This window comes from Equus quagga, chromosome 1, assembly GCF_021613505.1.
Source record: "Equus quagga isolate Etosha38 chromosome 1, UCLA_HA_Equagga_1.0, whole genome shotgun sequence".
Classification (NCBI taxonomy): Eukaryota; Metazoa; Chordata; class Mammalia; order Perissodactyla; family Equidae; genus Equus; species Equus quagga.
In genome coordinates, this window is record NC_060267.1 from 34,174,544 (window position 1) to 34,201,686 (window position 27,143).

At 39.5% G+C, this 27,143-nt stretch overlaps 1 protein-coding gene across 8 annotated transcripts in view; it reads left to right on the plus strand.

Annotated features, from left to right (window-relative positions):
* Positions 1–27,143, plus strand: part of LMNTD1 (lamin tail domain containing 1) — a 365,312-nt gene that overhangs the window by 35,260 nt on the left and 302,909 nt on the right. The window contains exon 1 of one of the 8 annotated variants that reach the window (XM_046669434.1): positions 15,361–15,463. The exons of the other annotated variants lie outside the window; for them this stretch is intronic. The gene's annotated coding sequence lies outside the window, so the exon portion shown is untranslated. Of the gene's footprint in view, positions 1–15,360; positions 15,464–27,143 lie in introns of those variants that run through there. 8 annotated transcript variants of the gene reach the window in all.

The window sequence follows — 27,143 nt, forward strand, 5'->3', positions numbered from 1 at the left end:
CTAAATACAGACACATACATGGATTATCCAAAATTTTTATGATAAGCTAGCATTTACTGAGGATACACCAAGAGGCAGGACACGTTTAAGCTCTTTACACTTGTTGGCTCAGAGAATCCTCCCGTGAACCTTATGAGGTACATACTATTTGAGATATATATATATTTTTTCAAATGTATGTATTTGTGAGTTAAGTACTATAATATATTCAATTTATAGAGGAGGACTAAATTACACAGAGATTAAGGAATTTGCCCAAGGTCATATGACCAGCAAGCAGCAAACAGGTGGGATTCCATTCAGGCACTTGGCTCTAGAGCCCAAGGGCTTCCCTCCTCCACTAGCCTGCCTCTGTGATAAACACAAGTTTCCAATCAGCCTTTGGTGAACAGGTAGTCTCAGCACGTCCCTGTCCCCTCCATGTTCTTGCTGAGCAGCTGTGCACGTGATTAGCGGATTGTCACGAGCTCTGCCAGCAACATGGTCCTACCAGATTCTGTCCAATATTGTCGAAGGCCATTCGTAGGCTGAGTTTCATAAATAGGCTCTGAGATGGAGATTTACATGAAGGAGGTTAATTGGGGCGAGCTCCAAGGTATGCCTATTAGGAAGTGAGGGAACAGGGGAAAGTCAGCATCCGTTCAGAGGAGACAGAAGAAGACTTGAATTATGATGCAGTTGCAACAGAGGCCTCAGCAGATCCCTTGTGGAGTTCTAGAGCTGGAACAGCCCTTCCTAAATTGAGGCAAGGGTGCAGGGCCTTTGTACCCCCACCTCAAGTAGTTAGCGGATGCAGGCTGCCCTAGGAGAACAAGGCAGTTCCCTTTGAGGGCAATTCTGGGAAGGGAGTCGCTGTAAGTCATCAGTAGGAAACTCTCCCAGTAGCAGAGGGAATGAGAGGCCCCTGTAGGGGGATCAAGGCAGCATACCATGTATCCACCATAGACTCTCAGAGTCACGATGAAATGGCAGGCATTGAAGGTAGTGTTTTAAGACAGGAGGTCCCTGCTTTGTTTCTCTGCAAGGTTTCTCTGCCTTGGAGAGGCAGATGATATTATGGAGAATGACATGTAGATATGGTTGGGAGTGATAAGCAGGAATGAGGGAGAAAATGTTCACCTGCTTGCTCCCCTTCACATATCCCACTGCTTTCCATTCTATGGCTGGATTACCAAACCTCTTGCTAAAAGAGCTCAGGTGGACGCAGACTGACAAGTCAGGTGGACTCACACTGGTTAGCCTCTTGGGGAGGATATGACTGATAGGCAATCTCTCCCTCTCTCTCTCTCTACCTTGAAGAAAATTTCTTGCCCATACTCTGGGAAATTAAAGTGAGACGTCCCTCTAAATGGAAGCTGACTCGATGTAAAATCCATTGCTCAAGTAAATTCTATATTATTACCTGGAATGGTGAAGTGATAAAGTAATAAAAATGCGTTTCTACAGGCCTCTTCTTTCTCAACAACACAGAATTATTGCCCCATTCTCTCCCATTTTCTTCTCCCCACCCTTTCCTCCCTGGTTGTGTGTGTGTGTGTGCGCACCTGTGTGTGAGTGTGTGTGTATTTTTGAGGAAAAATGGAGATTTTCTACATTTATAGCAATATTTTTATCACAATATTTATCAAATATTGAAAGCTTCCTATATTCTAGACACTTTATGTATATTATTGCTAAATATCCCAATAACTCTGCACAGTAGGTATTATTCACAGTGTTTTACAGAATGGGAAATTGTTGCTCAAAGAGTTTGTGTGAATGGCTCATGATCCACAGGCAGTAAGTGATAGAGCAAGGATTTGAAGTACTCTGTCAGATCCTGAATCTACATCGACTCTCTGTAAAAAGGAGTTTGAAGTTCCTTGTGTCTCATTTGGGGTGTCTTGGTGTAGATGTTAGCCTTGAAAGGCAGGAAAATGAGCTTAGGTGTGGATAAATAGGGCTCTACTTATCCCCCTGCCCACACTTCTCCCACAATCTGCTCTATGTATCCTGTGTGTGATGGCAGGAGCTAATTGCTTACACATCCCCAGTAACACACAAAGTCTTTATTTAACTAGAAAACTTTAATAACTGGTTTTTTCCTTGCTAGAAACAGCCTCTAATCTTCCTGGTAAAAAGTGGTGAATTTTCCCCTCACAGCTGGTATGGGTTTCAAGTACAATAGAATAGTTAACTTTTCATTTGTTGTAACATCTTGAATAGGAATGTGCAGTGTACAATTGTATAATGTCATAGTCCAAACTCAAAAAAGTTTGCCTTCTAATGTTGTTTATGGAATTTTTCCATCATACCTAACAGTGAAGCTGGAACCTTTCCAAAGACTTAAGACCCACCCCCCCATGCGGCTTTTTAATGGAGAACATCTGAAGAGAATGCTATTACCAAGATGATTGCTCCTCATGGTGAAAATATTTGTCTTTAGTGCCTTACAAATAGAGAAGGACCATAATCTTTGCCACCCACTCTCAGGTCTCAGGAGCAAAAACAAAGTGAGTGCAAAGGCATTGGTCCTTATCTTACAGCCGGAATGGATAAAGATTTGTTCTCTCTCATCTCCCAAGACCTTCCCCAAAGACCTTTTTCTCACAGGTTATATAAGTTTGGTGTCTGACATGCCCAGCACACAGCCTGTGATATTTTTTTCTTAAACAGTACCAGGTTTTTGAAAATGAAGTCAGGTTGTAAAAATCAAAACAGGCCAAAGTATTCATTAACAGGTTAAGACATTTACTCAAGGCGTTGAGTAACTGAAAGATTAGCCTTATGCTGAAATACTAAATGGCTGTAGAAGAAATCTGAGAAACACCGTTTAATATTATTAAAGACTTGAAGAGACAGGAACCAAGTCATGAGAAAAGAAAGTATTGAGGAGAAGGGTCAGTTGACTGAAGGCTTAGAGACATGTTAGGATCCGTATTGGAGAGAAAAGGGGGAAATAGAAATGTATTAGTTTTTACTGTAGTCAGTTTTTTTCTTTCTTACATCGGTGGTAAACAGATGGTTAAATGTTGCCTACAGGTAACTTAAGTGACCAAATAGCCTGTGTAGCTTTCTGAACTGTGACCACAGGAAGATGCATGCATTCTGGTTGTGACAACGTTTGGTAAAAGATTACAACAAAACCTTTAGTGATGACATGATACATTAGCCAATACAGCACAACAGGACAAAAACATAATAAGGCACAGACACTGAGCAAAGGAAGCCACAGGCAGCTCCTACCATGTCAGGAAGGTCCCAGTAAAGTATACCCTGAAGAGCGGTTTCATTCAGCAAAAACACCATAGGCATTAGCAGGCAATTTAGGGCATTAAAACGAAGGGCTGTGAAATATTAATCTCATATAAAGTTGTTATTCTTATAGCAACCTTATGAAGAAAGGTCAAGGTTGTAGGATAATAAAACTCCTAAGCAACTGACAGTGTTGTACAGAGTTCAACCAACAATCTTCAAGCATGCTGTAATATTGTGGTGTTTTCGAAAAAGGGAAAGCTCCAGAAGAGAGAGGCTGGCTGTCTAAGCTGAGGGCTCACAACAGAATGAGTCCGGCCAGACTGCGGTCCTTAGTATCTCCTGAGATGACACTTTTTATTTCCCTTTCTCAGCCATTGCTCTTGATTTTCCTTCCAGCATGAGAAGAAATGGTTTGACCCCCACCCCCTTTTTTTTTTAAGGTTCATTAAAGGAGTTTGATAATCAAAGTGAGGAATTTGAATCCTGGAAACAGTCCAACAGAGTGTTCTGAGGACCTGCTCTGAGGTCTACAGGTCTGATGCAGTTGATATACTTTTTAAATTAATTAATTTTTTATTTTTAATTGTAAAATACACATAACATAAAGCTTACTATCATAACCATTTTTTTGAGGTTTTTAAAAAAAATTCAGTTCATAATAGCTTACATCATTGTGAAATTTCAGTTGTACATTATTTCTTGTGTGTCACCACACAAGTGCACCCGTTCACCCCCTGTGCCTGTCCCCCACTCCCCTTCTCCTGGTAACCACTGAACTGTTTTCTTTGTCCATGTGTTTGTTTATAGTCCACATATAAGTGAAATCATCTGGTGTTTGTCTCTCTCAGTCTGGCTTATTTCACTTAGCATAATTCCCTCTGGGTCCATCTATGTTGTTGCAGATGGGGTGATTTTGTCTTTTTTATGGCTGAGTAGTATTCCATTGTATATATATACCACATCTTCTTTATCCAACCATCTGTCAATGGGCACTTAGATTGTTTCCATGTCTTGGCTATTGTGAATAGGGCTGCAATGAATATAGGGGTGCATGTGTTACTTTGGATTGTTGATTTTGAGTTGTTTCGGTAGATACTCAGTAGTGGGATAGCTGGGTCATATGAGAGTTCTATTTTTAGTTTTTTGAGGAATCTCCATACTGTTTTCCATAATGGCTGCACCAGTTTGCATTCCCACCAGCAGAGTATGAGGGTTCGCTTTTCTCCACACCCTCTCCAACATTTGTTATTTTTAGTCTTAGTGATTAGAGCCATTTTAACAGGCGAAAGGTGGTATCTTAGTGTAGTTTTGATTTGCATTTGCCTGATGATTAGTGATGTTGAACACGTTTTCATGTGCCTCTGTATATCTTCTTTGAAAAAATATCTGTTCATATACTCTGCCCATTTTTTGATTGGGCTGTTTGTTTCTTTGTTGTCCAGTTGTGTGAGTTCCTTTTATATTATGGAGATTAACCCTTTATCAGATATATGATTTGCAAATATTTTCTCCCAATTTGTGGATTGTCTGTTTGTTTTGATCCTATTTTCTTTTGCCTTGCAGAAGCTCTTTAGTCTGATGAAGTCCCACTTGTTTATTTTTTCTTTTGTTTCCCTTGTCTGAGAAGACATGATATTTGAAAAGATCCTTTTAAGTTTGATGTCAAAGAGTGTACTACCTACATTACCTTCCAGGAGTTTTACAGTTTCAGTCTTTGATCCATTTTGAGTTTATTTTTGTGTATGGCATGAGATAATGGTCTACTTTCATTCTTTTGCATGTGGCTGTCCAGTTTTCCCAAGACCGTTTATTGAAGAGACTATCTTTTCTCCATTGTATGTTCTTGGCACCTTTGTCGAAGATTAGCTGTCTGTAGATGTATGGTTTTATTTCTGGGCTTTCACTTCTGTTCCATTCATCTGTGTGCCTGTTTTTGTACCAGTACCATGCTGTTTTGATCACTATGGCTTTGTAGTACATTTTGAAGTCAGGGATTGTGATGCCTCAAGCTTTGTTCTTTTTTCTCAGGATTGCTATAGCAATTCGAGGTCTTTGGTTTCCCCATATGAATTTTAGGATTCTTTGTTCTATTTCCATGAAGAATGTCATTGGGATTCTGATTGGGATTGCTTGAATCTGTAGATTGCTTTGGGTAGTATGGACATATTAACCATGTTTATTCTTCCAATCCATGTGAATGGAATCTCTTTCCATCTCTTTATGTCATTATTTCTTTCAATAATATCTTATAGTTTTCATTGTATAAGTCCTTCACCTCCTTGGTTAAATTTATTCCTAGGTACTTTGTTTTTTTTTGTTGCGATTGTAAAGGAATTGTATTCTTGAGTTCTGTTTTTGTAAGTTCATTATTAGAGCACAGAAAGGCAACTGATTCTTCTAAGTTGACTTCATACCCCATCCTTTCTTTCAAGTTCAACTCAAACCTCATCACCTCCATTCTCAATCACAACAGGCCACGTCTCACCTCTGCCATCTTTGGTAACCCATAGTGCTTATTGCCTGTACTTTTTAGTGTACTTGAAAATTATAGATTGCCATGAAGTTCATCTTGATTTTAAAAGTATATTTGTCTTTCCTTAAATAGAAGAAACAGGGATGTACTTGTAATATTCTTATTCTATTCTTATACTTTCTTTGTTTTACCCAAACTCCTAACATAATCCTGAACTCAGAAGAGGCAGTCAGCAAATACATGGTAGTGAATGAATGAACTAAGTAGTGTGTCTATTAGGAATAGCCAAATTGTTAGTAACAATTATCTGATAACAGTGACTTGAAAAAGATAGAAGTTTAGGGGCTGGCCCCGTGGCCGAGTGGTTAAGTTCGCGCGCTCCGCTGCAGGCGGCCCAGTGTTTCGTTGGTTCGAATCCTGGGCGCAGACATGGCACTGCTCATTAAACCACGCTGAGGCAGCGTCCCACATGCCACAACTAGAAGGACACACAACAAAGAATATACAACTATGTACTGGGGGGCTTTGGGGAGAAAAAGGAAAAAATAAAATCTTTAAAAAAAAAAAAGATAGAAGTTTATTTTCTTTCATATGAGAAAAAGTCTGCAAGCAAGTGGTCCAGGGCTATTTCATAATTATACAATATTGTCAACGCCCCCAGTCTCCTTCTAGGTTTCTGTTCCACTATCCTTAGCATGCAGAGACAGTTTTAAGGTTTCCTCCTGGTTGTAAAATTTCTGCTGAAGCTCCAGTCATCACATCTCAGCTAAAGGACTGAAGAAGGGAGAAAGGAGAAAGGCCAAAAGAAGCACACCTCCCGGATGAGTCAGCTCCCTTTAAAGAGTGTTTTGGGACACCTACCCAGATGACTACGGCATATATCTCATTGGTTACCTTCATTTGTAAGAGCATCTGAGAAATGCAATCTTTGGCTATGCATGTTATCATGCTAAAGAAAATTAGATTCTATCAGTAAGAAAGAAGGTTATGGAGGAGGCAATTACCAATCTCTGCCATAAGTTGTAGTCCAAGTTGTCTCCTGATTGGGATTCAATCTCTTGATATTCCTAAAAAATTAGATGTTCTCCCAATATAATGCATCTGTGGAAAAAAATCAATGCTGTGGAATTTAGACAAGGAAATATGAAAAGAAGTTATATCTGTTATCCAAGGTAGAAATGTTAAGTCAAGGCACTGGACTTAATTTAAGACCCTGGAGATATCAAGGCAGGAGAAATAGTTCATTCTAGGAATAAAGAGACTGTGAAGGAACTGGAGCTCTTGATGATGTTGAAAAGCAACTATCATGGTAAAGGCATGAAAAAGCTAGAAAGACAGGCAGCTGGGGTCTGAGGATAGAATATGGGATTTAAGATTCCAGAGGCTTAGCTGTTCCAGAGAGTGAGTGGCAAGCTTCAGGGCCTGGTTATCCAAGTAGAGCAGAGCTGAAGGTCATGAGAATGGAGAAGATTTATAAGCTCCCATGGTATAAAATGATATCTATTGAATGTACTTTACATATTCCCTAGCTGTGCCAAGCACAGATGGATTTTCTTTTTGTTGTAAAAACAATATAACTACATTTTGGAAAACAAAGGGAGAGAATCTTCACATTTTCAACATCTACACAACTCGTATCTCAGTTGCTGTATTGCCTTCCACAAGATGTACATAATTGCAACCATAGCTTAAATATGATCATCTATCCTTTTACTTTAATTTAATGCTATAATGTAAGCATTTTCTCTGTTGTAACATAGCTATTGTAATTAATCAATGGGTTCTTAATAAGTATGACAAATTACAATTTGGGGATACTCCAGATCACAGATCAAGACCATGTTTCTAAAGACTCGTTAACACAGCATTCACCATGAAAAACACAGTCTCAGGATTCTGAGTGTGTTTTGATTTTGCAAATTTTATTGCATCTTTAGTTCTAACTTGAACAATGAGAATCTTTGGATCCATTCTTGCCAGAGAAGACTGCAGAGGTTAGCAATAAGGTAAAATAAATTCTCACTCCACTAAATCATCCAGTCTTTCAGCAAACTTGAAATAAAGTTTTTCCAACCCAGGAGAAAACAAGAGATGCCCTTTGGCCCCAGGTAGAGAAATGAGAACCAGTGAAATTTTATAACTTTCTTATCTTGCATCCAGGGTAAGAATATATAGAATATCTTCTAAGTACACTTCTACAGGGAAGCCCTGGGTCTGGGGGTGGAGGAAGACCTATCTAATGTAATCCTTGCACTTAGTAGATACGGACCTTGATTTGTACTCTGAACAAACTTATGTTAATAGCCCTAACTTCAAATGGTTGAGGAATGCAGTTGGCAAAAGGGAAGAATGATGTTTGAAATATCAAGATAAGAGAAATCAGAATACTACGAATCTCTAACAGTAAGACAAAAATGAGTCATATCCGTCTTTATTCTTGATAATTTGGTTGAAGTTTCACAATCCTCTTTGGTTTCACAAAAATGATGATCTTGACCTGTGGTCTAGAGTATCCAAAAATTGTGATTTGAAACACTGACTAAGAACCCATCAATTAATTGTAATAGCTAAGCTACGACATGGAAAATGCATGGATTATAATGTCAAAAGAAAAAGATAGATGATCATATGTAAACTATGGTTGCAATTAGGTACATTATGTGGAAGGCAGTAAACCAATTTACACAACATGAGTTGTGTAAATGGTGGAAACGTGAAGATTCTCCCTATTTTCCAAAATGTACTTATATTGCTTTTACAACAAAAGATATGTATCCTCAAATCTCTTGACATTGCTTCCTCCTGACTTATGTGCCCATCGAACTCCACACATGGTTCAATTCACCTATTCTTGTGGGTCACCTAACGTTGCACTATAAACTTACATAGCACTGTGGATAGACCCCCTACAAAAGCAAATTTTCCATTGTAGGCCACCTCAATGCCACTTAATAACCTTTATACTTTTCCTGGCCTTTTCTCCTTCTTATTTCCCACAATGGCTGGTCCAGACACTTTCCACTTCTTCTACAGCCCCTTACATGTATATTTTCTAGGATTCTGTCCTCAGTCCCTTCTCTTCTCTCTATTCATTCTTCTGCTTTAACTACTATCCACTGAATATCTACCTCCAAATCCCACCCCCGACCCCACCCATACATATTGCACTGTATACTTGGATGTTTGTGCTCTTGGATGTCACATGAGCAGCTCAGGATCAAATTCATTATATTTTATAAACTTGAAAGCTTTCTTGTTATAGGTTTTACATTTCAATGAATTCTAATGACATCTTTCTAGGCACCAATTCAGAAATCTGCAATGACCTTTTACTGGTCCTTTCCTCCCCTCAACTCCATATCAGCATAATCATATTCTATGAATTCTATCTCATATTCTCTTTCAAATCTATCCCTCCTCTTTGTTCTCATCCTTGCCGCATTAGTCACTCTCCTGTCATAAATGACAGTGGTCTCATATCTGGTCTTCCTAACTCCTGAGTTGATTCCTTCAAGTCACCCTCTTCTCTCTTACCAGCTTATAAAACACAGTTGTTCATATTACTTGGTCTGCTCAAAGCTCTTCAGTAAGCTCCCACATCACATAGCAGAAAAAGTACAAATCTATAATGGGGCAAACCAAGCCCTTTGTGATTTGGACTTAGTCTTACTTTTCTAGCATCATCTCTTGCCTCCACCAGTCTCTAGCACTCAGCCACACTGAACATTCATTTCAACAAATGTGCTCATCTTTTATACACCTCCATGCTGGTCCACAGCTGTTCCATTTCTTGCTGATCATCTGTTGATCCACTAATTCACCTACTTCTTTGACCTCTAAGCAAAGTAGGGGCTTCCTCCTCCCTCTTCCTACGGTTCTTTGACCGTGCTGCTATTCCCACTCTCATCACATTTTCCTGTGGCTACTTGTGTTTGTTTCCTGCTCTAGATTATGAGTCCCTTGAAGGCAGGGATCAGATCTCAATCATTTTTTCTCCCTAGCATCTGACATCTATTAGTCGTCTAGGAAATGTTTTTTTAAAGAGAGCAATGTCCCTCTGACACCAGGTCCCCTGTAGCTGCCATTTTGCATTCATTTACCTTCAGTCTTATTGAATGAATTCTCAACACCATGTAACTCCACTTTTACTTCCTATTCACCTTTCCAATTCAGGATATTGGGATTCCTACCCTCTCCACTTCCAAGAGGCGATCTTGGATAGGTCAGCAATGACTCGCATATTGCCAAACACCGTAAACACTTTCCAGCACTGGAATTATCTGATTTATCTCATGCTTTTGACACTGGGAAGTACTCTCTTCATTGTAAAGCTCTCTCTATGACACTGGACGCTCCTCCTCCCTCTCTAACCCTTTGTCCTCCTTTGTAAACTCCTCTCTGCTTGCCCTTCCCTAAGGTTTGGTGCTCAGTCCACTGCTCTTCTTATCTTCCACACCTAATGTAGAAAACTTCCTCAATGGCATTTTCCCCATGGTTTTTTGTTTTGTTTTATTTTTTCTTCTTCTTCTTCTCCCCAAAGCCTCCCAGTACATAGTTGTATATTCTAGTTGTAGGTCCCTCTGGTTATACTGTCCCCATGGTTTTAACTACCACTTACATTCTAATAAATCTCCAAACTATATCCAGCCCTCACTTCAGATTTGACTATCCAACTGACCAGTGGATATATTTATATGTTCCATAATCTCCTTAAACACAAGTGAATTAGACAACCTGAATTAGACATCTAGCCTCTAGCCTTTCCTCGTCACAGTCTGACCCACCCTCTCTCCACCGAAGACCCTTCTGAATTTCTTGTGTTCGTTAGCAACCACGCCAAAGATCAGTCAGCTACCAGCCATCTTAGTGTCTTCTCTCTTCCTTGTTCCTCCACAACTAATTCACATGTCTTCAGTGTGGCACTGCACCCTAGATCCTCCACTAAGTGAGAGAGCTTTCAAAGCACAAATTCTACCCTGTTTTTCCTTATTTTAAGCCCTTAAATTGTTTTTCATCTCTAGGATTAAGCGAACATTCTTTAGCACAGTTTAGCAGGCTCACGCGACCTGGCCTTTGTCTCCATCTCCATTTCACCTCCTGCCACTCCTTGTTTGGAACGTTTATGCTGTAGTAACCTTGAACTACTTGTGGTTCCACCTCACTTCTTTGTTTTGTTTGTGGTGGTCTCTGCCTAGAATGCCCTTTAACCCTCATTCACCTTGATAATCTTAATCATCACCCAAATCTGCTCTCAGTATCACTTCCTTCAGGACATTTTCTCCACCTCTCCAGGCTGGACTGCTCTCTCATGCACATTCTTGCTTAGCGTTCTTCCCTAGCCCTTATCAGTTTATACTGAAATTATCTTCCTATGTTACTATTTCCCTCATGGAAAGCCAGGTGATCCCGATGGTTTGGGGCTCCAGTTTGGGTTCAAATCCTGCTCCAAACCTTACTGGCTGAGTGACTTTGGGAAAGTTGCTAAACCCCTCCAATCGTGAGTCCCCTCAACTGCAAAATGGGGATAAAAATAGAATTAAATTTACGAGGTTATTAGAGAATTAAATGAACCTGCCACATGGTAAAAGCTCAACAAATACTTTATAATGAGATTATCACTCTTCTGCACAATGCCTTATCCATTCTTGTATCATCAGAGCCAGGCAGTGCTTTGTATATTGTATGTACTCAATACGTAGTTGTTGAATTGAACCAAACTGAATGAATTAGTGAATGAACTAGAGAATATTTATGCATGGCGGCATATTAAGAGTGTACAAATGAGCCAGACAGAACAACAGTTTCAGTTAAATGATTCAGTCTGGTAAGTGCCAACACTCTATCATAGAAAGAGGTCAGTATATTTAGTGTGCTGGACACTGTGGAGCACTGCTCATATCCACCCTTCAGGATGGAAGCACGCACTCCTCTAGCTGCTGAGAGTGTGTGGCAGACTTCTTGCTGCTGAATATCCCCTCTCTGGTGACTGCACTGGGTTGGAAAGAGCCATTTGCCCAACGTACTTCTCCTGACTGTATCTAAAGACTTGTTGGCGCTGGGGACTAATGCCTGACCTTGCTCCAACTTGGGACAACTTCTCAGGGACATTCCAGCTCCAGAGTTTACTGTCAGACTGGATGAGGCTCTGTTGGGACTCTACCACAGCCCAGTTGCTTCCTCTGCCCAATCCTACTTCCTTCACATCTGTCCAGATGTTGACCACAAGAGCACATCCTCTAACATCGTGTGTGCAAATTTCTGTTTTAGAATCTGTTTCCTGGAGAATCCAATCTGCAACATTTTCTGAAGAATGAATCTAGTAATTACATTTTAGACACAGTGTATATGAGATGTATATGAAATGACTAGCAATAGAGCTGGCACCAAAACGGAAGATCCGATGATGATTATTTTTGGAGGGGTAAGATTTAGAAAGTGATGCCAAGATAGAAGTGGCTGCTTACAGCAATTTTAATCCCTCGCTCACCCTGTACCTTGAATATTGTAAATAGTGAGTCCTTTAGGCTCTGTGCCCACATGCATGTATTTTCCATCACTTGTGTCCTATGGGAAATTCAAACATGGAAAGCAAAAGAAATCCCTGAGGCTCCTGCCTCTGGCATGCTCTTGGGGAAATTGGTAAACCATGAATTGTGATCATATATCTCCTGGCAAGCAGTGATTGAGTTAAGTACTGGGCTGCATTTTTATTAATTAAAAAAGGGCAGTAACATTAGAAACAATATATTACTTGTCTGTATTATGTTAGAATTTCACTTTAAAACAATTTGTTCTAGAGAAAAAGCCACTAAATAACTAAAGCTAAGAGGTTTTAGTTATTAAACTTGCCACAAGGGTCTAGCCCAGCATAAATTAATTCTTAGCATGGGTGGCCAGGACAGGTTTTATTTTTTTTAAACTATAGGGTATATCATGGTTTCTGTTTATGAATTACAAAGGAAACAGATATATGTTTTACTGCATAAAATACATGCACATAAAAAATTAAACAATACAGAATTATACAAATTAAAATGTGGAAGTCTTCCACCCTCTGACTCCCCACAATGTCACTCCTTAAAAATAGTCACCATGGGGCCTGCGCGGTGGCGCAGCGGTTAAGTTCTCACGTTCCGCTTCTCGGCGGCCCGGGGTTCGCTGGTTCGGATCCCGGGTGCGGACATGGCACTGCTTGGCAGCCATGCTGTGGTAGGCGTCCCATGTATAAACCAGAGGAACATGGGCACGGATGGTAGCTCAGAGCCAGGCTTCCTCAGCAAAAAGAGGAGGACTGGCAGTAGTTAGCTGAGGGCTAATCTTCCTCAAAAAAAAAAAAAAACCCAAAAACAAACAAACAAACAAACAAAAATAGTCACCATGGGGGACCCGCCCCGTGGCTGAGTGGTTAAGTTCGCACGCTCCGCTTCTGTGGCCCAGGGTTTCGCTGGTTCAGATGCTAGGCACAGACATGGCACCACTCATCAGGCCATGCTCAGGCGGCGTCCCACATAGCACAACCAGAGGGACCACAACTAGAATATACAACTATGTACTGGGGGTTTGAGTGCGAAAGAAAAGAAAAAAAAAAGAAGAAGAATGGCAACAGATGTTAGCTCAGGTGCCAGTCTTTAAAAAAAAAAAAAAGTCACCATGAAGAGTTTGGTGTATAACTGGAAGAATATATCTTACATATATTTACATTTATAGCTGTGAAAATAATACAAAAACAGAGATAATGAATCTAACTGTTACCTTTCTTATGCTAATATGGACAGATATGAAAACCTCTATTCTCTAGCTCATCCTTCTCTTCAGTTGAATCTCCTGTGTGCATAATACAGGAGCCTTAGTTATTGTTAGAACACTGACAGTTTTCTTTTTCCTTCTTTCCCAAAACAACTTCCTGTGAGAACACCAGTGGGATTGTATGTTTCTTTGGAAGTTCACCTTCTTTTGAAAATGGTGATATCTCATTATATTACAACTTGGTTAGAAGGACTTATTTTCTCCTTTTTACATTTTCAATCTTCATGTTTATGTCACAGCTAGATTTGCTGCTTTCATTAATTCATATCACTTTCAATTTAATAACAGAGAATTAGAAAGTTTCTGCTTCTTAGAACATTGCTAGTATTTCTCTTTCAATTTGTTCATACCTGTCATAATTTGTTCTCTCTCTTGTCCCCAAACCGACTGTCTTTCCTGGGTAAATGACAGCAAAAGGCCTCAGTCATTACTGCAGAAATGATTAAGAAGGAACTCCAGATATTGAGGCTTATAAACCATAAAATATACTATCATAGAAAATGATACCTATTTCCTTGGAGAATTCTAAAACACAGGAAGTTTGGATATAAAAGATTAGAAATCATCCAATCTCATTTTACTGAAAGTGAATTTTTAACAGCACAGCAAAATAATCTAATGTGCAAACATAAAATATGTCAGAGCTATGAGTGGCTTAGATTCAAATGCATTTAGAAACAAGAATCTAGGTAGATAGATCTGGATAAATAGATGCAATGATTTGATGACAAGACCTGGACTGAGTCCTTTGCATTAAGAGAGCAAATATTATTGCTGCTTTGGAACATTTTAAGCAAACTGGAGAGAAACTAGCCAATCTTACATCATGGCAGTTAAGTGAAGAAATTTTTTAAAAAAGGGAGTTAGCCATAGCTGGAATTTTTTATTTGAGTTATCAATTTAGATTTTTCAGGTTTGAATCAAAACATAAGGTCCTTGATCATAGACAGCTACTGTCTTTCTTATAAGAAACAAAGGGCTGATTTATATTCGTGTTTCCTTTGTCATAAAAAATAGAAATAAACACTAAATTGTTGTATCTATAGTACTGACTACAAATAAGATATTTTTCTAGTTTCTGATGGGTTGTTTGCAAGTCTTTAAATCCTTGCTGTGGAATTAGCCTTGTCATTAAAACCCCTCCTTTAGAATGAGTGAGACCTCACTTCAAAGAAGCGCATTCTCAGGAGTGCTGAAATGCATGTGCTTTTTATCTGCACTGGAGAAAGCGCTGTAATGCCAACCAGCAACTAAAGGATGACACTAGGAGAGGAATTTAAATGTAAAATGAATCTGTAAAATAAAACTGTGAAAAATATCAACATACTGAAAACTTAATGTACAATATGATAGAACTCTTTAGAGGGAAAAATAAAAAGCTACGATGAGTCAGAGAATTAGGGTCTCTCGGATAGTAGAACTGATAAACACCCATGAAAACAACCTTTTCTATCATGCATCCTACAGGCCCAGAACTTTTATCTTTAAATGGTCATCCTTCTTAGAACAAAGAAGACAGTAGTCAGGAGGGCTGGGGAGTGGTCTGCAGAATAAAAATAGACTACAGATTTCTCACTTGGCAACACACTTTTGTAACCAGATACCATCTGAATTGTTTTCCTAGTCTATTATAATAAGCATGCTTGAGCCAGTCAAGCACAAACTTTCAGACAATAAATGTTTTGAATGCAGTGGCTATTCTACCTTGCCTGCTGTTTACTCATACCTAACGCAGTTAACCATGCCTTGTTAAATGGAAAACATTCCCGCCGCCCCCACCCCCCGTCCAGCCCTACAGCCGTTGCCTAGGACAACCCACAACAAATCTGGCTGCAGCTGCCCCAGGGGGATCCCAGTCTAAAAAACTGGTGATTTTACATTAATATTCTGCTGAAACTTCCTGGCACCTATGAGGTTAAAATCTTAGAACATCTAGAAAGAAAAAACGTAAGTACTTCTAAAACAATGCTGGAAAGGGGCTAATAAATTCTTTAGGATTAACACCAAAGTCTGATGTAAACAAATTTAATCCCCTTGATGTTCAGGAAGAAATTAAAGCTAATGAATTAAATATGCAAGTCTTCTTGCGTTGCAATTCTCTTTTGCTAATATTATGATAATCTCGCACTGTCAACATTATTGGCAAGCTACTTCCTAGCTATTTTGAACATATTTCCGTACTGAGCATCCATACACTGAGAATTTTGATGATGAGTGCATTGATTAGCTTTCAAGATCCTAAACTTTTTCCTTCATAAGTTGAAATTTTGATTTCAAAAAATAGACAAAAACATTTTGTGTATATGTGTATGCCACTACCAATATCTTTTGAAATAGACCTTAAACTGTTTTCTTTTTGCCATATAATTATCAAAAATTTTTTTCTGCTGTCTTAAAAAAGATATGCTAGCCATAACATTTTATGAGAAAGCAAAAGAGATTAGGAATTTTTGGACTTTCTGTCTAATACCAAAGTATGCACAAGACAACGAGAAATATGTTCTCATAGTAAATATTTTCTGTTATTTTTTTATAGCCACATGTTTCAGTAAGATATTTTAAATTCTGGAATGAGTCCCATTCATGTGAAGTCTAAATATATATTTCTCATGTCATTAATTCATGAACACATTGGTGGATTACATCTATACAGTTTGACATGTGCTTTCCACTGATAGTAAGCAAAGGATTCAGAAAACGACAAGCAAGTTTTTGTGAACCACTTGTCCTGATGCAATATGGATTTGTCTTTAGTCAAATGCTCTGCCTTTGAACTAGGGAGGGGGTGTATATTGGGTTTTGTAACACAGCTTGAAGTGAAGGCAGAACATGTCCCTTTTCTACCACCATATTAAAAAAAAAAATTAGGGGCCGGCCCCGTGGCCCAGTGGTTAGGTTCACGTGCTCCGCTTTGGCGGCCCAGGGTTTCGCTGGTTCGAATCCTGGGCGTGGACATGGCACCGCTCGTCAGGCCATGCTGAGGCAGCATCCCACATGCCACAACTAGAAGGACCCACAACTAAAAATACACAACTATGTACCAGGGGGCTTTGGGGAGAAAAAGAAAAAATAAAATCTTTAAAATCTTTAAAAAAATATTAGTGTCTTTGATGACAGCAGTTTTAGGATTGGTTGAATTGTCAGGTTAAATTTCTTAATCTGGGTTCAAAGGGACCAGACATTATATTATCTGAAAAGGTCAAGGGAAAGCTGTAAGACAAGCTTTTTCCCCAGAGTGTGTATAAATCCTAAAGCTGATAAAATTCAATGTAGGGATATTTTAGCCAAGTTTCGTTAGGTATTACATTCCTTGATAGGAGCTCATGGAGCGGGGCTCAGTCTACCTCCCACGTTGTGGATGGGTTTGTCTGAGTTTGCAGGGATTACCTGGAAGCCTCAGCATACCAACGCTAGCCTCTAGATAAGACATTGTATTGCCTGGAATTATTTGCATTAGTAAGACCATATCCAGGAGCTTTAAAAAAACCTAGGATGCCAACAACTTCTCCTCCCCTCTCTTCTTTTTCTTTTCCTTTCTTCCTCATTTTTTGAAAGCATAAATCCTTCTGTAAAGCAATCAAGGGACTAGTAAACTGTCTCCACCATTTATTAACTCCTTAAGTGCTACCAGTAATGGATTTGGGGATGTTCTAAAAGGCCAACCTGCAGAGCTCTCTGTGTGCTTTTCAAAGATGAATTTTTCATCATGCACTTCACATAAGGTGGTCCTGATAAATCTAATGGTGGCATTCTCCCTGCCTCCTGCACCAATTACCTATCAGTTCTACACAGTTAACTAAACTACCAGTTCTACCCAGTTAACTAAAGACTAGAAAATATTTCCTCTAGAGCTGATAAGACAGTGCCCTAATTAGGGGTTTCCCCAGGAGTCAGGGTGCTCAGGCCTTGCTGAGTCTGTCCACATGGCCTGTATTCTCTGGCATTCTTCAGTACCTTCCTCAAGTGCTTAGTGTTAAAGGATTGGACTGAGCCTCTTTTCATTTACTGATATCAGGAATCATTTGACTGATCCAATATGATTTGGAGGATAAAACTAAATTTGGAGAAATATCAAACCTTTATAGAGCATTTTATTAAATTCTTACCTCCTCTGGAAGGTCTTGAGTCTTAATGAATCATGTTCTAAAATGGAAAATAGTGTTTAAAAGGAAGTGGTGGCGGGGGTGGGGGGGCTGGCCTGATGGTGCAGTGGTGAAGTTCGCATGTTCCACTTTGGTGGCCTGGGGTTTGCTGGTTCGGATCCCAGGTATGGACATGGCACCACTTGGCAAGCTATGCTGTGGCAGGCGTCCCACATATAAAGTGGAGGAAGATGGACATGGATGTTAGCTCAGGGCCAGTGTTCCTCAGCAAAAAAGAGGAAGATTGGTAGCAGATGTTAGCTCAGGGCTAATCTTCCTCAAAAAAAAGGAAGCAGGAAAGCAATTTTTCCAGTTTGAGAATAACAATGGGGGCCAGCCTGGTGGCTGAGTGGTTGAGTTCACCACTCTGCTTCAGTGACCCAGGGTTTTGCCAGTTTGGATCCTGGGTGCAGACTTGGTGCTGCTCATCATGCCATGCTGAGGCGGAGTCCCACATAGCACAACCAGAGGCACTCACAACTAGAACATACAACGTCGTACTGGGGGCCTTTGAGGAGAAGAAAAAAAGAAGAAGATTGGCAACAGATGTTAGCTCAGGTGCCAATCTTTAAAAAAAAGCAAAAACAAAAACAAATGAAAGGGATTATTTTTTCTCCAAAGTGAGAATTTGGGGCATTAGGGCTAATGCATCAGTTTAGTTTATTTCAGTTCCTAGCAGTTCAAGTAATAGTTACTGAGCATCCACAGGTGCTGGCACTAAATCAGGTGCTGGAGATACCAAGATGAAGAAGATACTGTCTCTCCATTCAAGTAGCTCAAGGTCTGATGCATGAGACAGGAGCTTAAATGACACTTTCAAAATTATGGCAAGGACTGTGATGAGTTGTTCTCAGGGTGCTCTGAGAATCCAGAGGAAGGCACTGAATTTAGCCTAGGGATAGATGGATGCATGCTCTCAGATGGGGTTAATGCCTGAACTGTGTTTAAGTATGAAAGGAGGTTGAAGGCTAAGGAAGACTAGAGTAGGAAAGGGGAAAAGAAGAAGTATGATTGGAGAGATTAGAAGTCGATTCAGGCAGAAGGGACAACATGAACAAAGATGGGAAGACACAGCATAGGATATGCTAATTGCAGAGCTATGAATAACTATGAACCGTGAGTAAACATGAGGAGGGAATGGTAGAGGATGGGGCTAGAGAGACAGGTCCACTCAGGTCACTGAAGATCTTATATGCTAGGCTAAAACACCTGGACTTGAGTCTATAAGTGACAGAGAAAAACAGAAACGGGCTGAATGTCAAAAACTGTGAAGGGTCACAGATTTTAACCTGCTTGCAAGCTAACAAGTTAGGCTGCTACAATTTCATGAATGCTTGCAGAAGACACAAGACTCCTGGATCAGAGACAAAAGACTTTGTTACTCATGGCACAACAGGCAGCATGAGGTTCAATTCATATTGGTTCCCCTTTCCCTCTAAGTTTCATGGGAGCAATAGGAAGGTGGGCCCAGGTGGTTGTTTTTCACATAGTGGGTTTGCAACACAGCCAAGAAACCCTAAGCTTAGGATTCCTCAATATTGTATGAGGGAGATGCATGCAAACCTGCCCAACCTTCAGAAGGATATACCATCTTCATTATATCAAGCAACAAACAAATCTGCTCTCTGTCCTGGAGGGAAATACTGTATCTTCCAAGGATATTTGCTATACAAATATTCTTGAAAAGACAGTCCAGAACAAAAGCTGTCAATGCATCTGCTCAAAAGATGTGCAGACATATTAGATAGCCACGAAGAATTGTCTTCCAACAGTATAACAATCAGATGTACAGTTTAGGTTTATCACTCTGGTGGTAGGTGAGGGATGGAATGAGGAGGCTGTTGCAATAGTCCAGGTGAGAATTGATGAGAGCCCAAGTGTGAGAGGTGATAGGGATGAATTTGAGAAATATGTAGGAGGAAAAAATAGACAGCTTTTGCCATCTGAGACAGAGGAAATGGTCCAAAACAAGAGTCTACAAACTTTTGTTTGCAAAGCGTTGTATAGGAGATAATTTTAGGCTTTGTGGGCCGTGTGGCCTCTGTTGCACTCAACTCTGTCATTGCAGTGTGAGAGCAGCCATAGACAATACATAAACGAATGGGCATGGCTGTGTTTCAACAAAACTTTGTTTACCAAAAAGATTCATGGACTGTATTTTCCAACATCAGGCTTAGGTTTTTGTTTTTTATGAGTAGATAGATGGAAATGCTAACGATTGAGAGAAAAGATTTAGCCAGTTTTCTTGATGTGTGTTAGACAGTGAGGAGATGAGTTTTTGAAAGTTTTGAATTTAGGAGAGTAAGACATATCCAGGTTTACTAGGCAGCTGGATATATACATAAATTTCAAGACAAGGTCATTGTTAGAGATAATGATTTAGATGTTCTGAGCATATAGATGGAAGTTAAAACCATGGAAGTGAATAACATCATTTAACAAGAACATGAAGAGTAGGGAGAGAGGTTGGCCAAGGGTGAAATGCTGGGAAGCATCGACATTTAAGGGCCAGGCTGAAATTAGGAGGCACCCCAAAACTTCTTTAGATGCAACATCTTATGTGTGTGTGTCTATTTGTGTGTGAGTGTAAAGAAGAGATTAGAAAATTCACTTTAACGTTAGAACAAAACAACACTACCTAAGACCTGAAACTCTGAAAACCCCCCAATGTCTGCTATTCTTCATCAGAATAATAAAAGGCTTCTAAGAAATTTAAGAGACACACATATTTTTTTTTTTAACTTACATTCTCTTTTTGTTTTTCCTTTTTCTCCCCAAAGCCCCCCGTACATAGTTGTATATTCTTCGTTGTGGGTCCTTCTAGTTGTGGCATGTGGGATGCTGCCTCAGCGTGGCTTGGTGAGCAGTGCCATGTCCACGCCCAGGATTCGAACCAATGAAACACTGGGCCGCCTGCAGTGGAGCGTGTGAACTTAACCACTCAGCCATGGGGCCAGTCCCACACACTCCTATTTTTTTCTCTTCTCCATTTGTGATTTTGAGAGTAAAGTTAATTGAGAAGAACCTTGGCTAGTCATACTGAAATCCAAACCCAAATTCAAACTACTTCCCTGAAAATCTAGTTCTTCATTTCATCTGGGAAAGGTAGACAGATGGGTTTGTTCCACTCTTCTCTTCTGAATAGAAGTATGGCGGTAGTCACTAGTCATTCATTTATTTGATCATCACTTAACAAACATTTAGTAAGCACCTACAATGTGTATAGTTAGGTGTTGTGGAGGATAGAAAGAAGAACAAGATGCAAGCTGCCTTTGTTTAAACAAAACAGAGGTGACATCAAAAAGAATGTGATCAGTGTCTCAAGAGATGGCCATTAAAACCAAAGCAATGCTATTGGTGTGTTTTCTCTGCTACTCTTTGTAATTATGCTTAGAAACTTCCAGAAAAAACAGGAATGCGTGCTTTTAAGTCACAGTGATCGATGAGTCCAGAAAGGGGAAACTGCAAATAAAACCACATGATTGCACATGCCCTGTCAGAAGAATTTGGAGTAGGAGGGATGAAATTCAGTCCACACTATTCCCATCTGAGTTGTAAGGACAGCTCTCTTTGCTAGCTTGTTAAATATACTCATACGACAAGAGTAGAAAATGCCTCCTTTTAAAAACATAAATATAAAATCAGGTGGTGAAGATAATGTGCGTCTACACACAAAAATGAGTTTGACGTTAGTTCAAACAACTATTTCTTTTTACTTTTTTTTTTTGAGGAAGATTAGCCCTGAGCTAACATCTGCTGCCAATCCTCCTCTTTTTGCTGAGGAAGTCTGGCCCTGACCTAACGTCTGTGCCCATCTTCCTCTATTTTATATGTGGGATGCCTGCCACAGCATGGCTTGATAAGCGGTGCTAGGTTCGCAACTGGGATTCGAACCAGCGAAATCCAGTCTGCTGAAGCGGTGTGGGCAAACTGAACCAGTATGCCACCAGGCCGGCCCCTCAAACAACTATTTTTTAATCTACATGACAACAAGTAATTTAATCTTTAAAAATATTTTTAAAATAAAAAAATCTTTTGAACTAGGTTAGAGTTATGTAAAAAGCAAAAAAATAAAAAGCAAAGATTCTTGCTTGCTTGCTTTAGCTTCCAAAATGGAAGAATCTAATATTTATGGGATAGAGTAAGTTATACTGGCAAAGGAGCTTCTTACTTCAGTACCAGTGCAAAACAAGCCAAACCTGTAGTCAATTTCTTAATGTCACGAGCATATATCTAAATTTGGGTGTGAAACAAGTCCATATATTTTCTTTCTTGAGTTATTAATTTTTGGATCAGATATAATGTCTTGTTTATACAAACCAGTGAAAATTTGTTTATTGTGACATTATTTAGTGGTTTTCTGTTAACCCTATAGAGAAAGAAGCTATAATTTTTACTTCTCAATTTTGATTTTGACTCAAATAATTAAAGCAACACTGAGATTATTAAAAGCTATTACATATTCTATTGAGGGTCTATTGATTCATCCTTTTGAACACTCATTATGGAAACAGTAGTGTTAAATCACAGCTGAGTCTGGGTACTATACTTCGCACAGGGTTTGAGCTGTAAATAGCAGTAATTGTGAAAAATGCCTATTTGTATTCATCAAAGTAAATTTTCTTGACTAACTAGTTGGATCACCTATCTGACAGGGCCTTTGATGAGTGAGTGCTCTCAAGGCTCAAGCAAATGTGGGTTTGATGGGCCACTCACCTCCTCCATTATTTTGAAAGCCTATTTGGTAATTGTAGGCTACCTCCCTAACAGAAATAACCTGGTTCAGCATGATCAGAATCTCTTCTTTCTTTCTTTCTTTTTTTTTTGGAAGATTAGCCCTGAGCTAGCTGTTACCAATCCTCCTCTTTTTGCTGAGGAAGACTGGCCCTGAGCTAACATCGGTGCCCATCTTCCTCCACTTTATATGTGGGACGCCTACCACAGCAAGGCGTGCCAAGTGGTGCCATGTCCGCACCTGGGATCCAAACCAGCAAACCCCGGGGGCCGCCAAAGTGGATCATGCGCACTTAACTGCTGTGCCACTGGGCCGGCCCCTAGAATCTCTTATTTCTTGTCTGTGAAATATGCTTCTTAAAGAAGAGGGTAAATTTGTCGAGCCCTGTGTGGATCAGAATAAAAGAAGATTGTAACTGTATAAACATGTATTTGGAAGATCCTAATTCCATTGTCAATTTTGGTACAAAGCTTAATGAATAGTGTTACCTATACTCAGCCCTCACATTTATATGCTTCTAATGTTACCCATAAATGCTTTATGAGTTACAGCTCCTGCCTTCTTCAGAGCCTCTGTAGAGACCGTCTGAGTAAGTGCAAGTGCATCTTTGGTATGACTCTAAGTTCATGGCTGAAGTTAATTTCACCAGGCTGTGAGTTTCTCTGGGTAGGGGCTGCCTCTGCTGTTTCCTTTACAACTCTCCTAACAGCAAGACGTGTTTGTGACTGGGACTCTGGGCATTTACTGCTTGTTTGCCATCCAAACTTTAAGGTTTATTAGTAAAAAGTGAAGAACTGAAAAATATGGTTGTTTAGAAGCATGGGTTGAAGCCAAATTGTGGAAGGCCTTACCTGCCAGGCAGATTTGTACTTCATGAGTTTTTGTGAGGAGGGTGAGTGGTGTGACAGGAGCTGTGCTATAGGAAGCCCAAAGGGGCAGCAAGCCCTTGGGAGGTAGACAGTGGGTAGTGAGGGTTGGGGGATGGACCAGGCAGTACGCAACTGCTGAAATTTAGAAAAGGAGACTCAAAGGCCGTAAATACAGACTACAAATATCAGTGAAGGAAAGCACTACTCAGTGGAGTCCGAAGGAAAGGGGAGATTCACAGAATGTGAAGAAAATAATTGAGCAGAAAGAGAAAGGGAGAATATTCTAGTTTCTAGGAACATTAATGGAATTTCAGCTACTGAAATATTTTTGACAAGGAATTCATGTTTTCCTCACCAGGCTAAATAGTTCTTTCCTTCCTTCCCTCCCTGTCTCCCTCCCTCCTTTCCCTCCCTTTTTCTTTTCCCTCCCTCCTTCCTTTTCTTCCTTTCTTCCCTCCTTCCTTCCTTCCTTCCTTCCTTCCTTCCTTCTCTCTCCTCATTCTCTTCCTTCTTCAACAAACACTGCCAAAAAAAATCCTACATTTTATTTCCTCTGGTTTCATCCACTTCACCTTTTTTCCCCTGGTATCTTAGTTTGATTTTGTTCATTTGAAACTGCCTTCCTTTGGACTATTCCATCTGCAAAATACAGTATCAGACCTTGAAATGAGTGACACAGAGAAGTTCAATAATTTCTTCCCTAGAGATTTTTTTGTCAGATTAATATTCAGAATTTTTCTGGACTTTTGAAGACTCCTTTCTCTTCCAAGATTTCCCTGAACTCTCTCTCTAGAGGTCAGGAAATTGTCTCAGGTTCTTCTGGTGGGGTGGGGGGTGGGGGTGGGCGTTGGTTAAGGCAAAGTCCATGGTGAGGTGTCATTTATCAAAAGTGTTAGCAGATAGGGCCAGAGGACAGATTCTGTTGTGTGCTCAAGTCTAAATTGAGTCACCAAGCAAAAGACTCCATAAAGAGAAAGAATTTAATAAGAACCAAAAAATAAAGGGGACAAGCTGGTATCAGGAGCAGAGCTCCAAGCATGGGGGATGCTGGTCTTGAGACGTTCTGGAACTGTGATGCAGATAGTGGAGTCACCAGTGTGATTCCGTGAGGTGGCTAAGTTTAACTTAAGGGATTGAAATGGGTTGGAATTACCTTTCCTGTTCCCAAATCACCAAAGTACTGAAGCTTAGGAAAAACATCTCTCCAAAATACTCCATTTTTCATTTGAAAAAAGGGAGAGACAATATTCCTTGCTTTCTAACTCATCAACTTCTCTAAAGGTTTAATCAGCTTTATTCCAGAAACAAGAGAATCGATTGAACTGCATGATTTTTTAGAGACAATGTGTTCTTGGCAAATTGGAAATGTATAGTTTTATGGTTTAAAGGTCAGTATCTGAAATCAAACAAACCTTGGTTTGAATCACTGTCTGATATTTATTAACTTTGTGAACTTGGGCAAGTTACCTAAACTCTGTAAGCCTCTGTTTCATTATCTATAAAAAGAGGATAACAATAGGACTTATCTCTTAGGATTTGGGTGATAATTTAATGAAGCAACGAGCAAAAAGTGGTGGGAACCATGCCTGACATAGAGTAAATGCTCAATAATGTTAGCTATTGCTACCATTATGATAATTTTCAATCTAATTTTTCCTTCTCCCAGATTACTTTAATATTGAATTGACTCAACTATATATATATATATATATATATTTTTTTTTTTTTGATGAGGAAGATTGGTCCTGAGCCAACATCTGTTGCCAATCTTCCTCTTTTTTTTTTTTTTTCTCTCCCTAAAGCTCCCCAGTACATAGTTGTATATCCTAGTTGTAGGTCCTTCTAGTTCTACTATGTGGGACACCACTGGAGCATGGTTGATGAGTAGTGCTAGGTCTGCACCCAGGATCTGAACCAGCAAACCCTGGGCTGCTGAAGCAGAGCATATGAGCTTAACCACTCTGCCACCAGGCCAGCCCCTCAACTATACCTTTAATACAGAGGGAAGTTGCTTGAAAGATCACCTATACTCCCAAATATTTTTTTTCTTCCAATCTAACATTTGGTGCAAAGTTTACAAATGAAAACACTCAAAATTCAATACAGTAGAACAAAGTATTATTTCTAAGTGGCCTGTTATTGGATCTGACTATTCCCAGACTCCATGGCATGGAGATGGAAATACTATTTGTAAATGCATGTATTGATTCATATTTCTAAAATCTTAATATACTAGGTCAGCTGTGTAATAATTTAGCAACATTTTTTATTATTCACCAGGTACAAATGACCTTAGCAGATGCTGTGTGAGAGATGAAGAAGAATTGAAAAATTGTGTATTTGTCATGGGGTTCCTATTGCCAAGTTAGGGAGATAGAAGCAGATGCTGTGTGAGAGATGAAGAAGAATTGAAAAATCGTGTATTTGTCATGGGGTTCCTATTGCCAAGTTAGGGAGATAGAAGATAAATACACAGAAAAATAGAAGAAAATGTATAAATTAATATCTTAATAGATAAATTAATTTGCTAGTAACTGAATTAGTCAAAGGAAAGTGAGTGCTGTAGTTATTATTGCTTTAAAAAATTTTATTTTTAAAAAATATTCATACTCATGGAAAATTTAGACAGAACACAAAAGTGCACACTGATATTCCAAGGTTTTTTCTTTTATTATTTACTTCCTGTTTCAGGAACTTCCTTGAGTCATTCTTTTAGAGTAAGTCTATTGGTAAGAAATTCTCTTTCTTTTCTTTCCTCTTATCATGTCTTGATTTCCTTGTCATTACCGAAGGAGATTTTTGCTAGATATGGAACTCTAGGTTGACTGTTCTTTACTTTCCTCCCTTGAAAAATGTTGGCCCCTTCCTACAAGCTCTTGTGGTTTCTGATGAGAAATTCTCTGTCATCTGAATTGATTTTCCCCTGAGTGTAAGATGTCATTTGTCTCTCACTGCTCTTGAGTTTTTTTCTTTGCCTTTAGTTTGCAGAAGTTTGATTATGATGTGTCTTGTTGTGGAATTCTTTGAGGTTCTAGTTGAAGTTTGCTCAGTTTCTTGAATAGGTATATACTGTGCCAAATTTATGAATTTTTCGGCCATCGTCAAAGTGCTTTTTTCAGCCCTGACTCTTTCTCCTCTCCTTCTGGGTCGCCAGTGACATAAATGTTAGATCTTTTGTTATAGTCCCACAGGTCCTTGAGGATCTGTTCCTTTGTTTTCTCCAGTTTATTTTCTCTCTGTTGTTCAGATTGGGTTATTTCTATTGTTCTATCTTCAAGTTTGCTGATTATTTTCTATATCTTCTCCATTCTTCTGTTGAGCTTATCCACTGAGCTTTTCTTTTCTTTTTTTGTTTATTGTATTTTTCAGTTCTAATATTTCCATCTGGTTCTAATCTATGTCATGAATTTCTTTGCTGAGACTTTCTCTTGTTTTCATTTGTTTCAAGCGTGTCTGTAATTGTTGAGGTATTTTTATGATGGCTGCTATAAAAATCATTGTTAGATAATTCCAACATCTGTGTTATTTCAGTGTTGGCATTCGTTGATTATTTTTTCTTGCTGAAGTTGAGATTTTCCTGCTTCTTGGTATGATGAGTGACTTTCCATTGTATGCTAGACATTAGAGTATTTCACTATGAGACTCTGGATCTTATTTAAATCCGCTAGTTTAGGAGACTTTTTATCACATGTTTCCAGAGGGTAAGTGGATGGGAAGCCACCTCCTTACTGCCAGGTGATGGTGGAAGTCTAGATTTCCCACTCTGCCTGTTGACACCTGGGGTTGGGGGTTAGTCCTATAACTGATGGGTGGGCATAGAAGTCAGGATCCCCACGAGGCCACCAGTGACATCACTGTGGTCTGAAGTCGAGAAGTGCCTC